This window comes from Bos indicus, chromosome 7 (assembly GCF_029378745.1).
Source record: "Bos indicus isolate NIAB-ARS_2022 breed Sahiwal x Tharparkar chromosome 7, NIAB-ARS_B.indTharparkar_mat_pri_1.0, whole genome shotgun sequence".
In the NCBI taxonomy this organism is placed as follows: domain Eukaryota; kingdom Metazoa; phylum Chordata; class Mammalia; order Artiodactyla; family Bovidae; genus Bos; species Bos indicus.
This window is the reverse complement of record NC_091766.1, coordinates 97,784,602-97,798,078: the sequence shown is the minus strand read 5'-3', so window position 1 is coordinate 97,798,078 and position 13,477 is coordinate 97,784,602. Positions and strand designations below refer to the sequence as shown.

Sequence of the window (13,477 nt, the reverse complement as noted above, 5' to 3'; positions counted from 1 at the left end):
AAGACCCTGAGCATTCATTCACTGGAAGGATGGATGCTGAAGCTGAAACTCTAATACTTTGGCCATCTGATGAGAAGAGCTGACTCATCGGAAAAGACCCTGATGCTGGGAAAGATTGAGGGCAGGAGGAGAAGGGGACGACAGAGGATGAGATGGTTGGATGGCATCACCAACTCAATGGACCTGAGTTTGAGTAAACCCTGGGAGTTGGTGATGGACAGGGAGGCCTGGCGTGCTGCAGTCCATGGGGTCGCAAGAGTCAGACAGGACTGAGCCACTGAATTGAACTGATGTATTTTTTCTTGATGTGGACTTTTTTTTTTAAACTTTTTATTTTATATTAGAGAGCAGCTGATTAATAATGTTGCGATAGTTTCCGGTGGACAGCAAGACTCAACCATACATATACGTGTATTCATTCTGATGTGGACCATTTTTTAAAAGTCTTTATTGAATTTGTTATGATATTGTTTCAGTCTTGTGTTTTTGTTTTTTTGTTTTTTTTTGGCCATGAGGCAGGTGGGATCTTAGCCCTCTCACCAGGGATCGAACCTGCACTCCTCTACACGGGAAGGTGAAGAAGTCTTAACCACTAGACAGCCAGGGGAGTCCCAAAGACCTACGTATTTAGAATGAAAAACTGACACAGATCCAGAGAGTGTGTATCAGCAAAAGAATTTCATTTTCCTAAGACAGAAAAATGTTGTTGTTGGGCTATAGGCAAGTTTTATTGATCATGTGTATCCTGTCTCCTTCCAAAGACAGATGAGTTGTGGTAGATAGCTCTGAGAAAAAAAGAAAGAAGATTCCTTTCTGAGTTATGCAGACGCTCTAAGTGGCTTCATTAATAATAAACCTACCAGAACTGTGATTTCTAAAAAGTTTCTCCCTTGGACTCTAAAACAATATCCTATGACTCATCACTACCAACTGAGCTATACACACACACTCAGGGAAGAGACAGAAAGCTGAAGAGGGGGCCAGCCCAGCAACAGCGATCAACCACGTGCCTCAGGAAAGATTCTCTAAGTCTCTTAATCAAACGTTTCACATGACTGGCTAATCTTTGGGACCGCAAAAGCACTTGGCAAGTGCACTCCCAAGCACTGGCAGGGAATAAATACCCTAAACCTAGTTACAGCAAATGTTTTCCCCAAAGAGCATGCTGGCCCTTCAGCTTCTCAGAAATCTGTTCCCCAGTCAACTCTCAACTCTCCAAATTAAGCAGAAAATTCATGGAGGAAAAAAAAAATCTACTGATAGTATAAAAAGTTCCCTTTAGTGAACTTACTTTCTTTCCTTAATTAGAACAGTACTTAGAAAAAAAAAACAACAACAACTCTGAGCACCTTCACCTCTAACATCCTCGACATCTCTGCTACAGGGGATAGAAAGATGCTAAGACAGATACGGGCTTCTGGATCACACAAGGTGGGAAAATGGTCCCCAAGCGGTGGGGCGGGGGGCGGGGGTGGGAGGGGGTGGGGGGGCGGGGAACGACAACATTTTGAGATTTGAGTTATTGTCTGTAAGTGAGGTAATGGCTTATTATGCTTTCTTCTTGAAAAAAAGAAAAAAGTATCAGGTGACTTCAGTCAAGGAGGAAGGGAGACAGGCCAAACACTCTACAAATTACTCTGGATGGAGGCAAACGGCCACCTCCTGCAAGGGGACTAATCAAAACAATAGACCCTTGTTAAAAAGGCCACGAGGGCCTCCCTCCCCACCCTTCTCCCTACAAGCCCTCCCAGCCACCCTCAGGTTTATGTCTGAAGGCTTTCCCCCTGGCTCAGCCAGCATTTGCTCATGCTATTTAATTCCACATGTTCCCACTGGTGTTACTTGACTGGAATTTTCCAGCCATTTCATTTCACTTCAGCCAGTTGTAAAGCCAGATCCGAACCAGCTGTGGCTGCAGCAACTGGTTAAATTCATATCCGTTGTTTGCAGCTGCAACCAAAAGCCAGACAATGCACTGTGAGAATGCCTGGTGTTCTCCCTGCCTAATTACTCTGAGCCACAATTTAATTTCATGACCAGCCTTCTCACATTTCAACACCTTCCTAACAACCTGAAGGAGGTGTACCAGAGATGATTTCAGGAAATTTGCTGTGCATCCAACCATACGACCTTCCAGAGCGAGTGGGATTTTTCGAGCTAGATATCTAATGGGACTATAAAATAGATTTATTTGGTGACTCTAAAGACAGTTTGACAAGTGCTTTTTAGAGGCAAGCTGGGATCTCTTGGAGGTGAAAAGATTAATTCAAGTAAATTCTGCACCTGACTGGACTGCAAGTTAATACAGATGGCTACAGTAAGAGTAACAGACTTCGCATACAGCCGCTGTCCTCATTTTCAACCAGAGCATCCACGCTCAGAGTAACTGAATTCTTCTACAACAGCTAAGCCATTTGTCCTTCCAACCTAACAAACCTCAAATTTAAACCAACTTGGCCTTATTTGTAACAATTTAGGACTTTTCAGTTCGCCTTAGGAAAAACACAGAGGAATTAGTTTTGTTGGGACAACACAGCAGAGAGATCCAATTCCAAACAAGTTTCCAACAAAGGCAAGCAAGGGTCAATATTAACATGAATGGAATAGTTCCCTGTCTCACCAAGTCTCCGCTGTTTTCATTAAAAACACCAATTCCAACTCAGGAGTCATTTCAAATGCCTCTCACCTTACTGTCCGCTGCTCTACCTGTGACACCAACAGGTAACTCCCACACCTCTGGAAGATAGGTGAAACTTAAAGCTTAACCTCTGTGTTACTGTCTACACTCACAAAATATTCCAGTTTACCTAATGCATTTTTGTCTATCTGTCGAATTTCCTAGAAGTGACTTTCTCTACAAGACAAGGAAGTTGATGTTTCTCTAGTTGTTTCTCTTTTAGGTGAGATAATTTGCTCTCAGAGTCTATGTATAGAATCAGCCCTTGAATCAAGATGTTGAGGGTAATGAATGAGAGGTTTCCTGAGTGGTCCTCTGTAGTTTAAGTAGATATTGAAGAGGTACCTAGAGATATAAGCAATGGAAATGTAGAAAACACTAGGAAACAGTCCCTGACAAGTTGTATAAGGTATTTTCATCCCTTATACAATTGCAACCTGAGGTCTTAAAAAGCAAGCACTTAACCAGAAAGGGCCAGAAATTCATTTTCCAATTCTATCCTCCTTTTCAGAAAAATTAAATAAAATTTATTCACTCTCAGTAATTCTTCCTTTAAAAAACTCAAATGTTAATGGAAATGTTTGGAAATTCCACACGTTTTCTATTCCCAGCTAGCAGCTATCAGAGGGTCACAATAGGACATTCAAAATTGTATTCTAAAGCTTTTAAACAGATAATTTAAAAACAGCTATGCTCTTTACTTTTCCCCCCTCTACGAACTGATCCATATGCTGTAATAACTCAATTTGGCACATCTGTTCTATGCCACACCATTTATTATTGATGGATGGCATTTCTGTGCATTTAAAACATCAATGCCTTTTGTTAAACCTTCCCCGCCCAGCTCCTCCCAACCCCCACCTCAGACAACACTACTCCAGTCTCCTCATTCATTTTTAATGTTTCACTCCCTGAGATCTTTACCACCTACAGGGTCTCTTAGGAGAAGCAAGACAGCAGCTACAAATCAACCTTTCCACATGAGAAAGGCAAAAAGGATTTAGGGTTTGCTGTGAAATGCCAACACTGAGAGGCACCTGCCTCTCCTTTCCATCAGGAAAAAAAATAAAAATAAAAATGAACTAAATGAAAGAGAGGTCACCCACAGAACCAGGCACTGCCTTGCCAATGCACAGAGCTTCTCCAAGCTCAACAGCCTTGCACAGTGCTGTGAGGAGGTTTTCAAACAGCAGAATTCCCCACAGGCTGTGCCCTGAACTATTTATGCTTATCATTCTTTGGAAGAAATGTTTATCGGGGTTTAAATCAGACCACTTGGCACTGCATGTGTGGGACCTTACTGGAATTCTCTTAATACCAGAACTGGGACTTTTATAGACAAGGGGCTCCAGCTCTCGGGTTAAGATGGGCCAGCAAATCAAACTGAAAATCACAGGAAATCAGCCTGGAACACAGGGAAACCCAATGTTGACAGGTATCCAGTTAAAATTCTGCTTGCGTTAAGAAAGCTAAGATTAATTTTATTTCATGTAATTAGGTGATGTGTCTACTTCCTCAGATCCTCTGGGTGCAATTATAGGTTGAAAAAACAGATGACTGTGGGAGAAATCAGAGAACGCTGTGCCCATGGCCTTTGCTCTCACCAGGTCAGCGGCATAGAGCCTCTGCTTAGTCCTCAGAGCTGAACACAAAGATCATTCCTACGAGCGCGTGTGTTTCAAAGAAATAAACACACATGCTCTATCGCCAGCTCTAAAACACATCATCTTAACTCGAGTGGGCCAATGTTTCTCAATGTTGAGAAGTCCGAGACTAGGAAGCTCCGAAGCACTAAGGAAGGATCTCGGTTAGGCTGCGGAGAACTCTGGCTTTCACTCCTTTTTATGAGGTAGGAAATAAAAGCATATCCGTCTAGAATAACTTTCTGGAGAGTACATGGACCATACTTAAGGAGGTCAGTAATTGATGTCATTGATCATTTTCCTGAAAAACTAAAAAAAAAAAAAAGAAACAAAAAAAATCTGCCAGGAAGGCATGAACTCAATGAAACAAGTGTAACTTTACCATTGCAACTCAGCCTAGCATCAGCTATCTACCTACAGGAAGTCTGAATTCAACATCTACAAAAGCACAGTTTAAGTCACTTCACTGGGCCAGGACAAGATAGCTAACAGGAAGAAAGTGGTACATGAGTTTCAGAGGAGGGTGGCAGAAGAAATTTCCCTCTAGATTCCTTTTCAGGCTTGAATGAGACTACAAAAGTCTACAGCCTCCTAAAGATACCCAAATAGGTTTCTCTGTCCTCTCGAGTTTCTTTCCACCGAGCTCTGCGGTAGCAGCACTCACAGGATTCCAGAGACACAGAATGGATCAGACTTATTTATTCTTAGGGTTGCCCTAGGTAATACATGCAGGAACAAGGGCTGCCTTGGCTGCTGGAGGGGATCTTGGCAGCAGCTGGAGAAAGAAGAAACCAAACCAGAGGAGAAGGACACCCACAGTTGAGGCTGCTAGGGTGGTCCAGGGGGGAGCATTAAGCTCCGTGGCTGGAAACAGCATGCAAGAGAGAGAGAAACAGAGAGAGAGGGAGAAGGGGGGAGAGAGAGAGAGAAGCAGGCCCAGGATGATACATAAAAGCGACAGACAAAAAAAAAAAAGTTGACATCCAAAGAGTGATTTTTGTACATTTAAAACAAGGAAGGCTGGAAGCATAAATAGGCTCAGAGGGAAATGGGCCAGCTTCCTTGTACAGGCCAGAGGCACAAGGTGCAGAGTTTACAGGGAGGAGGGGAGGCCTGGGGTGCCTTGGCCTTCCCGGCACCCGGAGAACTCCAGGGGGACCTTCTTGCTTGTTCCGCTCCGTCTCTGCACTGTGAGGAGGCCCTCGCTAGACTTCTAGATGGGAAGTCAGGCGCGTGGGGACAGTATTTCAGGCCGAGGCTGCCGCTACGCTTTGGAAAAGTGAAAGTGAAGTTGCTCAGTCATGTCCGACTCTTTGTGACCCCATGGACTGGAGTCTACCAGGCTCCTCTGTCCATGGAATTTTCCAGGCAAGAATACCGGAGTGGGTTGACATTTCCTTCTTTAGGGGATATTCCTGACCCAGGGATCGAACCCAGGTCTCCCACATCGCAGGCAGACGCTTTACCCTCTGAGCCACCAGGGAAGCTGCTGCGCTTTGGACCAGAGGCTAAAATTACTGCAGTCACTCAGGGGTAGGAATCTGTCCCGGCAGGTCTGGCTTTCTGGGATCTCCCTCCTAATGGGGTGGAGGTGGGGGGAGGCACACAGATCCCCAGGCTCTCGCAGCACCCCGGGTGAACACTCTGGGCTGAGGTTCAGCACAGCTGTTTCCCAAACCGACCGGGATTATCAGGAAATCACAGCCCCTTTGATCGGTTTTCAGTTGGGGGAGGTAATTTAAAAAGCAAAAGGGCTTAAAGGTCTCAATGCACTCACATTCTGTCACTTCTAGGGTCAGTTTCAGGTTCCCAGGGCTATTAACAAAAAAAAAAAGCAAAGCCCAGTCAGGAACAAGGTGGTTAGAGGTGGTGACCATATATTCCAAGAAGCCAGTTAACTGGAAAGTTCCAAAACAATATCCTTCTGTCTTCATTTTCCTGAGGCAGGGAGCGGGGAAGGCATGGACCCCACATAAACACACACGTGTGCTTGTGTGTGTACTCACACCTTTAAAAAGGAAAGAGCAAACACTGACACCCTTTTCAGGGGCACATGCAGAGCAGATGAGAAGTTGGTCTTTAAATGCTGTCACATTAAGCCTATCCAGTGTACACAGTCAGCTCCAGCACTGAGACAACCCCACCAGCAGGAGCTAAGGTTCTCTGGGCTCCGACTCCTAAAAGAACCAGCTCACTTGGACATACTGAGCTCCCCTCTGCACAGACCCAATTTCATCTGAAGTTCTTTCTAGACCCAACAGCAATGGGTTTTCACTGCAAGGCTCCCCCGTTAAATTCTGCATCTTAGATGTGTGCGGCTATTCTTGTTATACTTAGGACAAGCTGAGCAGCTTAAGAAGTCCTGAAGTTACCGCACCCAGGAGAACACAAAATCCAAACCAGTGGAAGAGCAAGTTCTACTTGCAGTCAAAACAAATAAAGACGAAACGGGTAAGGTAGCAGCTTCATTGTTCGACACTGTAGGTATGACTCTTTTTACATGCCACATTCCGCAGGGGCAGAAACTGTTTGGTTAGCATTAATTGAAGCCAACAACCAAAAAAAAAAAAAACACCAACCATCCAATGTTTCCTGCTTGCCCCTTCCTCTCAAAATGTTGACTCAAAGAAAATTTAACAGGGCAGAGAGAGACATTTGGAAATGTGACAGAAAAACAAGTTCTAACGCTCAGCTGTGTATCAGACTTGGCTGGGCGCCTCTGGTTCAAACTATGGAGGACGGTGGGTTTGTTTTAAAGTAGCAAAGGCCCAGAGCACTCGGAGGGAATTCTGGCTGGCTCAGTCAGGCGCTGGGTTACTGTCACTTACACAGGGGGGATTCGGAAGGTCCTTTTCACCCTTCCAAACCACGTCTGGGACGGAGACACTGGCACACGCAGAGATTTGAAATGTAAAACTGACAAGGTATACAGAGACAAATTTTATACATTTTTAGACAGTTTTCACTGACCACCTTATGTATTTCTTCCTTCCAGGGAACAGAGAGAAGACAGAGGCCTACCTACCCAGAGTACATGCAATCTGTACGGACAAAATGAAGGCAGATCTTGTTCAAGTATGGCCTAAAGAATAAGCAGGTAGGCCTGTTTTCATCCCACAAAATGATCATTCACATTAAGGGTACATTATGAAGCTAAGAATGTCGCCCCCTTTTCTTCTGCTTCCTTTGCCCAAATATAATCACCCCCAGGCAGTCTGCTGAAAACTATATGAAGCGAAGGTGAAAGTTTCTGGGCCTAAGACCTTACAATCCAGTACAAACCAGAGCTATGCAGGAAGCAGAAAAGGGCCAACAGGAATACCACCACCTGGAACAACTGTAGCTGGTGTCTGTTCTTCTAGAAACTCTTCTTTTAATATTGTCTCTACAATAAAGAAATTCAGGGAGGATAAGGATTATCCAAGACATGCTTTTATGAGTCTTAAAGATGAGACAGAACCCTGAAAAATCAACTTAACTAAGAACTGGTGATTCTGATGCTCAACTACCCTAGCAAGCTTTTGGGTATTAAAAACAACTACCTTTCAACAACAGCAACCAGGATTCCAGACCCTGCTAGGGTATTTCAGAGGAGTGAGGAAATGTGGGTGTAGGTGAGGGACCACCTTGACGGTGGGATGTGAAAAGGGAGACGGTACCAAGTCCTGGGAGCGAGAACACTGACCAGCGACAGTGGCCGGTGGGCAGGGTTATGTCCAAGGTACAGCCGCCCATCTCTCAGGCCCAGCCTCCTGGTCCTGACCCCCGGAGGCAACTTGCAGCACTTGGAACCAGCCTATAGCATGGGCCCCCAGTGTTCTGAAAAGAAACCCTAAAAACGGCTTTCCCCTACCCCCCGACACAAACCCCACAATTCTCCATGACATGAAGGCAGCAAAGTTTAGTTATGAGCTTAGACTAAGGCAGAGACTACATTCACCTCGGCATCTCCCAGACACGATAGGCCCGTCAATGCTTGAGGTTTCCAATGCAACACTAAACAGTACATTTTATCCGACAAATGAACACAGTATACTGCGCAGGGAGCTATACAACTGCAAACTTCTTTCCCATCTGTTCTACAATATATCTCAACAATATAGCTCAATAGATCTTGCAACTTTTTGTAATTTTTAAGACATTTCTGCAAAACAAGGAGGACCAGGATGAGATGCAAAACTTAAAGATGGCAAGAGTTATCTGTATTAACAGATAATCATAACAAAGAACAATCTCAGATTTTAAGGGTTAGTTACAATGAATCTGCAAGGCAACTTGTGTGCTCCTGGAAGGAATCTATATTCTCAAAGAATAGTGTATTGCCTCTGTAACAGTGTTGCATGCAAGGACAGTGTCCCTGTATTCAAAACCTAATTCTGTACACAAGAGGATGAGGCATCTTCCTTAGTGGACAAAAATAAGAATGATCACCACTGTGCAGCTCACAGAGTCTCCATAAAGATACTAAAAACATAACTGGTTACAAAAACTTAGCTACAAAAAAAATCCACTAGGCTTAGGGTCAAAAGAGGACAGATTCCCAAAGCCTGATCCAGAGAGATGCCTAAAAAAAAAAAAAAAGATCCTTGGAAGGCTTTGCAACAGAGGCACATCTGGCTCTGACTTTATAACCAACAGAGAATGACCCAGAACATTGGTTTACATGCCCACATTCTCCTGCTGAACAACAGGGCATGCTAAGGGGCATCAAAAGCAGGAGAGGACCCAACTCGTGCTCCAGGACCCTACAAGAGAAGGACATTTTATCACCAGGGAACACTGTGGGCAGCCAGCGAGAATGGAGCCCAGGAACTCAAGACTTCTTGTATCTCCAGTATCATCAGCCAGTGGTGATTTCCAGGAAAATCTCTCAGCAAGTAGCCACAGCTCCAGAAATACAGATATTTATGGACTTTGAAAGACAGGCTCTCTTCTCATGCTTTGGATAGGCACAGAGCCCTGCTGCCCATGGGTTACCACAGCGGGTGGCCTGGGGCAGCGGCAAGGACGTACGAAGCACCTGAGTGTCCACTCGCCTGGCTTGGTTAAGCACAAGGAACACACCTCCTCCCCAAAACCAAACTGCCTGAAGGTAAACCACCTTCTCTCATTAACGGATGCAGTATAGAAGGGTCTGAAGATCTATAAAGGACTGGCTGTCATCTCAATATCCCCTCCTACTTGCAATGTTGTTTCCTTGACTTTGAAGAATAGGATAAGCAAGCTAGAATGTTGAAGAAAGGATATGATTACATTGAAAGGAAAGGTTTTAAAGACAAAGCAAAAGTACACAAGTTATTTGTATAAAATAATTGTTAAAAGTACTGCCACTGTTTGGTGGTTTAGTTGCTTAGTCATGTCCGACTCTTGCGACCCCATGGACTGTAGCTCGTCAGGCTCCTCTGTCCATGGGATTCTCTAGGCAAGAACACTGGAATAGGTTGCCATTTCCTTCTCCAGGGGATCTTCCCGACCCAGGGATCAAACCCTGGTCTCTTGCATTGCAGGCAGATTCTCTACCAACTGAGCTACAAGGAAAGACCCTTGTTTAGATGTGTAATAAATGCATCCTTGAAATTTTAGGGAAACCATTTTAAATGCACCTGAGAGATTGGAGATTTTCATACATGCTACTAGGACTCCATTTGGGAAGGGCAAAATCTTTTTATGAAATAATTCACACCAAAATTGCCTTCTGCAATCATGGCATATGCAATTCCTTCTTAGATCCACATAAACAGGGATACATAGTTACACAACATGAAGCTGAGACTGAGGGGTGGGCAAAGAGAACGTGGAAGACAAGGTACGCTGCCCAGCACCCTCCACGGATGATCTGCTTGTTTATCTGTGTGAGGATCAGGAGAGAAGACAGCACTGTATCCCCCTGGAGCCCCAAACACATAAACAGTGCTCCTTCCCACAGAACCAACCCTGCCCGTTCTCAGCCCATCCCCTCTCTCATATCTTTTCTGCAGAGCATTTGCAGGTCTGAAGCTGCCCGCCTCTTGTAGACAAAGATGGGGAAGGTGGCCCAGAGTGGACAAGCATCTTAGCAGAGATGTGTGCAGGTGTGCCAAGGAGCCCTGGCAGCCCCCGGGGTGGGGAGGGGGGGAAAAACAGCCCTGGTGTCCCCTTTAGGAACGCATCGAGCTAGCCAGGTGGCCAAGCACACAGACTCTGGGGAAGGGAGGGAACCAGACAGGCTGGCGCAGGGCACAGCCCGGAGCCTTGGCCCTGAGAAGGTGTACCTGTGCACAGCTGGGAAGGGGGAGAGGACGTGGACCAGGGGAGATGAGACCACACCATCAAGCACTGCAGGCCTGGTGAAGAAAGGCTTAGCTAGCAGGAGGAGAAGTGGACAGAGGATGAGATGGCTGGGTGGCATCCCCGACTCAATGGACATGAGTTTGAGTAGACTCCAGGAGTGGGTGATGGACAGGGAGGCCTGGTGTGCTGTGGTCCGTGGGGTTGCAAAGAGTCAGACATGACTGAGTAACTGAACTGAACTGAACTGACCAGAGATGACTTCGTTTTCTTTCCCTCTGTTGTTTAGATTTCTTTCCCCCCTAAGCTTTGTCTTTCTGTGATGAGGGAAACCTGGGTGTTCAGGGGGCAGGCAGAGCTCACAAAGGCAGCCTTGAAGATGATGGCCTGCTCAGGAAGCCCACGGCCCCAGGACTGAGTTGCCTGAGCCAAATACCTGAGTCCAGTGCTTTACTTTTGTGCTGAGGATGGTGGAATGAATGGCTGTTTAGACACAATAGTTTCAGCATCGCATTTTTTTAATGGTGTGTGTGTGTGTGTTAGCCACTCAATCATGTCCGAGTCTATGGGACCCCATAGACAGTAACCCACCAGGTTTCTCTGTCCATGGGCTTCTCCAGGCGTGAGTACTGGAGTGGATTGTTTTCACTGCTTATAAATTTTTAAAAAAGTTTTATTTTGGTCCTGGGTACAGCAGAAGGAATTGCAGTGCAAGATTTTAGGTCTTTGTTTGGCTTCACCAGCAGAGGCCATACCAACACGGAGACAGGCCCTCAAACAGTAATCTTCACACGCTTTTGGGCGGCTTTGGAGAGAGTTACAAAAAGAGAAAAGAAAAAAAAAAAAAAAAAAACAAGCACTGGAGGTCATGAAGCCATAGAGTAATTTGTTGCTGAACAGCATGGTCACCAGATGTGGGGGGAATACTTTCCCATAGGGCAATTAAAGACCAAACATTCTCATTGTCTGCTTGAATTTATGTTAAAAGATAGATAACTTTTCCCTCCTTTCTAGAAAGGGTAAAACCTTTGATCCTCACCAAAGTGAGGGAGAAAACAAATTGTACTTACGTTATTTGCTAAAAACTATGATAGGTTCAACCACAACTGAAATAGAATGATCTAAAGTACTTCAATGTCAACTGTCGCATTCATATACTATGCATACTCATAAGGCAACCAGCTGTCCCCAGATATTTTCAACACGATCAGTAAAAAGTACATTTTTGAAAGGCTGAACACCAAATAGAAGTGACATGTGACTGGATAGAAGGCTTGGAAAATAGAACTCTGGGCTTGTGAAAGAAACAATATAGCTGACCCCTGAACAACAGGGGAGTTAGTTGCAATGACCCCTGGGCAGTTGAAAATCCACATATAACGTTATAGCTAACCCTCTGTATACAGGGTTCTGTACCCGATTCACCCAAGCAGGGATCACGTAGTACTGTAGCATTTACTACTGAAAAAAATCCACATATGTGGACTGGCTGGGTTCAAACCCACGTTGTCCAAGGGTCAACTGTAAATTTTCCCATGCACACAGCACTTATGAATCTCAAAAGTATCGTGTGAAAGCTACCCTTCCAAGCCCTCAATTATCTGCAAAATTGATGATTTTCTGCATTTTCAATGGAATTGCCTTCTTGAATTTTCAGTGCCATGTCTTTTCAAAAACTATTACCAGGTTTTATGCCCTTTGAGTCTGCAATGATGAATTGTTGCTCATTGCTTACCTTATGACTTTGCAGCTATCAACTTTATAACATATAGCAAATACATATTGTAATATACAGACAGGAAAAATTATCTACTTGCAAAATCCAGAGGAAGAAAAGTTTATTTGAGACATAAGGTTTGGAAAGGCAACCTTGGGTTTTATTGGGAATTGAAGTGTAAATAGTTTTAAGTTCCCCTAAGATGTCTAGACCAATGTATAGTCTCCCTTGTTCAGGGTGATGACTTCTAATCTTAGATTTGTGACACCCCAGGGTGTCTCCATACAGTCTCTGGAAGTGTGCTAAAATTCCCTCCACAAAATGCCAAGTTAAATAATTTAAATTCACTTAAAAAACTATGCTACATATGTTTGGAGGCAAGGCCTGGAATCAAGAGAACAGTCCTTAAGTATTATAAAAGCGTGCTAGCTGTCAATTACATTTTAATCCAACCCAACTGATGAAAAGCTACAATAAACAAAATGAAATGATACAAAATAAGAAAACCTGTATGTGCGATTTTATAGTTGGAGAAGACAGCCAAGGAGCTGGTTCCTTGTTGTTACACTTTTTTTAACACTAGAAACATTTGAGAAAATTTGTTTATGGGTCTTCCTTGCTATCTGCAGGCCTTCTCCAGATGCCCAGAGTGGGGGGTGGTCATCTCCAGCTGTGAGGCCTCTCATTGTGGTGGCTTCTCTTGCTGGGGGACACGGGCTCTAGAGCTCTGACTCAGTAGATATGGTGCATGAGCTTAGTAGTCTGGAGGCATGTGGGATCTTCCTGGACCAGGGACTGAGCCCGTGTCCCGTGCACTGGCAGGTGGGTTCTTCTTCACCACTGAGCCACCAGGGAAGCCCCTGGGACACCACTTCTGTGGAAAACCCTTTTGCACCTCTTTGTTTACTAACACCTGAATCAGTTTGGCCTGACAACTGGAAACCCAGTCACAGCTCCTCGCCACCTGTTTGCACTAAGACTCTGGTGCCTTAATGCTGGCTTTGAGGCTCCCTCATCAGTATCAGTTTCTTTAAAATGAACAAACACCAACCACAGACAATGGCAGCTAGACCCGGTAAGCTTAATTTTGTCAGTTTTCCCCTCTGGTTGACTTAAATTTTATCCTGAGGTTACACAGAATTAGGTATTACTGCTCTGCAAAATCCACTTCTT

At 44.6% G+C, this 13,477-nt stretch overlaps 1 protein-coding gene across 1 annotated transcript in view; it reads right to left on the bottom strand.

The window, feature by feature from the left end:
• RGMB (repulsive guidance molecule BMP co-receptor b) overlaps positions 1-13,477 on the bottom strand; it is a 29,002-nt gene that overhangs the window by 3,644 nt on the left and 11,881 nt on the right. The window lies entirely within an intron of this gene.